Source organism: Callithrix jacchus, chromosome 11, assembly GCF_049354715.1.
Source record: "Callithrix jacchus isolate 240 chromosome 11, calJac240_pri, whole genome shotgun sequence".
Lineage (NCBI taxonomy): Eukaryota > Metazoa > Chordata > Mammalia > Primates > Cebidae > Callithrix > Callithrix jacchus.
This window is the reverse complement of record NC_133512.1, coordinates 15285860-15291859: the sequence shown is the minus strand read 5'-3', so window position 1 is coordinate 15291859 and position 6000 is coordinate 15285860.

Sequence of the window (6000 nt, the reverse complement as noted above, 5' to 3'; positions counted from 1 at the left end):
TCCTTCCAGGAATCGCTGTGAAACCATGGAGGAGATTCATAACCCCACTGAGATTATTTCCTCATCTGCAACCCAGGCTAACAACTGTGCCTCTCTCAAGGATGCCAAAGAGTTCACTGCGATGATGATCCGACAGGCCCACGCATTTTGCATATTGCATGATTATTAGCCGCCTCTCTATTTAACTCATAGAGAAAGTGAGGAACTTAGACCCAGGTGATGGAAAAAGCTTTGAGAAGAGAGATCTGCCTTGTTTCTCTCTCTGAGCCTCTCCTGATTTCTCAAATAAAAACCAGGAAATGTCAGCCAGGTGCAGTGGCTCACGTCTGTAATCCCAGCACTCTGGGAGGCTGAGGTCAGCAGATCACCTGAGGTTGGGAGTTTGAGACCAGCCTGGCCAACATGGAAAAACCCTGACTACTAAAAATACAAAACTAGCCAGGCACTGTGGCACGTGCCTGTAATCCCAGCTACTCAGGAGGCTGAGGCAAGAGAATTGCTTGAACCCAGGAGGTTGTGGTAAGCCAAGATCATGCCACTGCACTCCAGCCTGGGCAGCAAGAGTGAAACTCTGACTCAAAAAAAAACAGGGAATGTCAAGGCTGGAGATGACCTCTGAGGTTTCTTCACCTGGAAGATCCAGCTTGAAAAGCAAAACCAGAACAAATTGAACACCCCATGTAACTTCCTGAGTGGAGATGAAGCCAGGCAGATTTCAAATAGGAAGCTGAGCTTGTCTATCCAGTTTAAAAATCACCCTACAAGCTGAACTCACAACTGAATCTCGTGTTATCAACCCATTTTTTTTTTTTTTTTTTTTTTTTTTTTTGAGACAGAGTCTTGCTCTGTCGCCAGGCACCAGGCTGGAGTGTAGTGGTGCAATTTCAGCTCACTGCAACCTCCGCCTCCCAGATTCAAGCAATTCTCCTGCCTCAGCCTCCCAAGTAGCTGGGAGTACAGGTGTGCACCACCATGCCCAGCTAATTTTTGTATTTTAGTGGAGACAGGGTTTCACTATGTTGGCCAGGATGGTCTCAATCTCTTGACGTCGTGATCCTCCCCCTTGGCCTCCCAAAGTGCTGAGATTACAGGCGTGAGCCACCGCTCCCGGCCTTTTTGTTTTTTTTGAGACAGTCTTGTTCTTGTCATCCAGGCTGGAGTGCAGTAGCACAACCTTAGTTCACTGTAACCTCTGCCTCCTGGGTTCAAAAGATTCTCTTGCCTCATCAGGCTCCTGAGTAGCTGGGATTATAGGCACCTGGCACCACTTCTGGCTAATTTTTCTATTTTTAGTAGAGATGGGTTTCACTATGTTGGCCAGGCTGGTCTTGAACTCCTGAGTTCAAGTGATCCTCTCCTGCCTCAGCCTCCCAAAGTGTTGGGATTACAGGCGTGAGCCACTGTGCCCGGCTGTTATCAAACCAACCTAATGAGGGGTCTCACAGCAGAAGCATGACAACCTTGGCCAGCCGTGACGAGACCACCTGCAGGGTCCCAGTCAGGGAAAGAGCCAGGAGGCTGAGGTGCAGGCTGGGACCTGGCCCTGAGCAAGCCCAGCCATCAGGCCAGAGAGGCCTGGGAATCTGTGTGTTCAGCATCTGTCCTACTCTCCCAGAGCTGCCATCGCATAGTTCCACAAATGAGGTGGCTTAAACCGCCTAACTCTGCTCCCTCAGTTTCAGTTCTGGAGGCCCGAAGTCTGAATCAAGGGCCGGCAGGACTGTGCTGTCTTTGAAGGTTCCAGGGGAGGGGTCCTCCTGCCTCTTCCAGTTTCTGGGGCTCCTGGTGCTCCTTGACTCCTGCAGCATCACACCAGGAGCTGCCTCTGGCTTCTCATGGCCTCTCCCCTCTGTGTCTCTGTCCAGATCTCCCTCTTCTTTTTTTTTTTTTCTTGAGATGGAGTCTCGCTCTGTTGCCATTCTGGATTGCAATGGCACGATCTCGGCTCACTGCAACCTCCACCTCTTGGGCTCAAGCAATTCTCCTGCCTCAGTCTCCTGAGTAGCCAGACTACAGGCCCGTACCACCATACCCAGCTAATTTTTGTATTTTTAATAGAGACGAGGTTTCACCATGTTGGTCAGACTGGTCTTGAACTTCTGACCTTGTGATCCACCTGCCTCTAGCCTCTCAAAGCCCTGGGATTACAGGGGTGAGCCACCATGCCCGGTCCCTCTCCTTTGTTTTCTAAACCTTCTCTCACTGTCTCTCACTTATAAAAATATGAACACACTTACATAAGCTTACACATGCAAACCTTACCCTATAATTAACACAAGTGAACATATTAAAATGACATGCTAGAGGAGTAAAGAATCAATAAAGACAATTATGAAGTTATAAAACAAAATTAAACATCTAGACACATCAAGAATTTTTAGCTCCACATCTTCTCTGCAAATGTTAAAGTCAACAAAGAGATCTAATTCGTTTGCTGAGGAATAAAAGCTTTTAAAAGACATTTTAAAGAGAAGTTGTTTATGATTAGAAGATCCAGATGTGCTCATGTTTAAAAAAATTTTTTAACTAAAAATGACTGCCCAAATGAAACACTCATACTTTTCCATTTAATGTGGTTATAGTTTGGATGAGAATGAGACTAGTTATAATCTAGAAATACTTCGGTTCTGAAAGTTAGGGATAGATGTAAAGTTTTGTTGATGACATTTTTGAATTTTGAGAGAGTAGGCTGCCTACAACTTCGTGCTGTTTTCAAATTTTAAGTCCAGATAGAAAATTTTTTATTGTGTTTCTAGCAATTTCATCAACAGGCTCATGGCTTTCAAATTTAAACTCTAGCTTAACGGTTGAATTTTAATAAACAGAAAAGGACACTGGTCACAGTGCCCTCTTGGAAGGTTATCACACATTGTATATAAATGTCCCTGTATGAGCGTCACCACTCAGGTCAAGACTCCAAGGTCAGCAACACCCGGAAGCCATTCTTTCCTTCCCAAAGGTGGCCACTATCTGACTTCCAGTGACACAAATGGATTTGCTTGTCTCTGAACTTTTACGATGCGAATTATCCACTGAGTATGCCTTTGATCAGGCCTCTGTGAGTTGGCCTCGCATTTGAGAGATTTCTCCTTGCTGCTGCGTGTAGTGTTGGTTCACTCACTTTTATTCTGAAGAGTGTTCTGTTGTGTGAGTAGACCCGCTTCAACCATCCTGTTATTTGTGGATAGTTGTGGGCTGTGTCCTCCTTGTCCCCTGGCTTTGGTTCACAGCAGATGACGCCTCTGTGAGCATTCCCATACGCCTATTTATGTCTCACATCAATCTTGGGCTTTCCTAGGAAGGAATTTTCTAGGGTATCAGGTTTGTGTAATGTTCATACTTAGTATTTGCTGCCCTGGGGTTTTCTGAAGCGGTTGTGCCCATTTTCACCAGCAGCTAAGTGAGTGCCCCTGGTGCCCTTTCTTTCCAACGGTTGGTGCTGCCCCCGCCTCTACTGCACACTGGGCCAGAGCCACTGCATCTCCCAAGAGCTCCAGGGTAGGTGCTCCTTCTTCTCTCAGCTGGAACGTTAAGGATCCCACTCCAGTCCACTAGAGGACTTCTGCACCCCCACTTTCCCCTTGACTTTTGTCATTTATTCTATTAAGATATAATTCACATACCATACACACCACCATTATCGATGTCTACAATCTTCATAAGGTGGTGGAACCATCACCATAATCTGATTCTGGAATATTTTATCACCCTAAAATGGAAATCTGAGTACATCAGCAGTGATTCCATACTACTAACAATACAAAAATTAGCCAGGCATGGTGGCGGGTGCCTGTAATCCCAGCTACTTAGGAGGCTGAGGCAGGAGACTTGCTTGAACCCAGGAGGTATAGGTCACGGTGAGCCAAGGTCACCCCATTGCACTCCAGCCTGGTGACAGAGCAAGACTCCATCAGAGGAAGGGAGGGAGGGAGGAAGGAAGAGAGGGAGGAAGGGAGGGAGGGTGGAAGAGAGAGAGAGGGAGATTGAGAGAGAGAGAGAAGGAAAGAAAGAAAGAAAGAAAAAGAGAGAGAGAAAGGAAGGAAAAGAAAGAAAGAAAGAAAGAAAGAAAGAAAGAAAGAAAGAAAGAAAGAAAGAAAGAAAAAGAAAGAAAAGGAAAAACTGGAAGACTAAGTGGAAGAATTGGAATGAGAGAGAGAATATACGTAGTAGAGTTGATGCAAAGTACTGCGTAATATACATGATTGCTTCAGGGCTATTTAGCCCAATTTTTTAAGGTGTTTTTAAAAAAGGCTGGCCTGGCACAGTGGCTCACACCCATAATCCCAGCACTCTGGGAGGCCAAGGTGGGCAGATCACAAGGTCAGGAGTTCAAGATTGACCTGGCCAATATGGCGAAACCCCGTCTCTACTAAAAATACAAAAATTAGCCAGGCATAGTGGTGGGGCACCTGTAATCCCAGCTACGTGGGAGACTGAGGTAGGAGAATCCCTTGAACCCAGGAGGTGGAGGTTGCAGTGAACTGAGATTGCGCCACTGCACTCCAGCTTGGGCGACAGGCAAGACTCGGTTTCAAAAAAAAAAAGCTTTGCAAGTTTTTATTTTTGATTTTTCCTCTACCTTGTAATTTGCATATGCTATTTAATTCTTCCAGTACACAAACATTCTCTGCTTGGCATTAATCCACAAGGTCGGGATCACCTAGAGTGTGCTCCCCCATGTGTTTTGGGGGGATGGGATGGATGGATTCTAAAGTGTATGCAGAAGCCTAGAAGAGAGAAATCTTCTTCCTCTCCTTGTAGTCCTTTGACTTCTCTGATCATCACATCTGTAAAAAATCCTTTCCTCTAAAATTTAGCTTGGAATTAACCAGTATTTTTTGCATGACAATACCTCTTATACCACGTTTCTCCTGTCTTTACTACTGATGTCAAGCTGTTGGATGTGAAGTATTTAAATTCCAGCTCGCTGATTGGAAACAAGGGCATAGCTTCTTGAAAAATGTTTGGCTGGAGTCTGTGACCCAGCACTCTCCCTTTTTCTGCTGTGTTCATCTGGCACTACGTGTTCCTTTGTCTGTTTCCATTACAGCCCTATCCATGGGCTAAATTATATTTTTTTTGAAGAAACAACAGGGAGCCGGGCACTGTAGCTCACACCTGTAATCCCAGTACTTTGGGAGGCCAAGGCAGGTGGATCACCTGAGGTCAGGAGTTCAAGACCAGCCTGGCCAATATGGTGAAACCACGTCTCTACTCAAAATCCAAAACTTAGCTGAGCGTGGTGGCACATGCCTGTAATTCCAGCTACTCGGGAGGCTGAGGCAGGAGAATTGCTTAAACCTGGGAGGAAGAGGTTGTCATGAGCAGAGATAGCACCACTGCACTCCAGCCTGGGCAGCAAAGTAAGACTCTGTCGAAAGGAAAGGTTGGGAAGGGGAAGGGGAAGGAAAAGAAAGGAAAGGAACAACAGGGGACTTCATCTTGTAGGAAGATGAAATAAACTCACTTTCCCCTAAGCATAACTAAAAAGCCTGAAAACTAGGTATTAAACACAGTAAGAAGACTTTGAAGGTAGAAAGAAGGCAGACTGGACAGAGACCTTGGGCCCCCATTGAATGGCTCAATGGTGAGTTGCTTGGGGCATTTTCCTCTTGCCTCATCTATCTCAGACAAGAAGGAGATGGAGAAGCCAGTGTCCTGGAGATGCCAGTGGGCACAGAAAAAAAAAAAACAAGAAGAGCCCACTCTCTTATGACCCTTGTGGCAAATTATAGTCAACCATATCCAGAAATGAGTGTTATTCATTGCAAGAAGAACAGAAAAACAAGTTCATTGCTATGGTAACAAAAATCTGGTTTCTGTGCTTACTGTCAAATAACAAGTTGCTACTACTAGGTTGATATTGTTCAGAATATCGAGGAAGTATGAACTCTCTTGATACTTTTATAATAAGATTTCCTACTGTTAATCTGTAACTAGTCCAACAGAGCTTTAATTTCCTCCTAATAGGACATTTAAACATTTACCAGGTTATGGAGA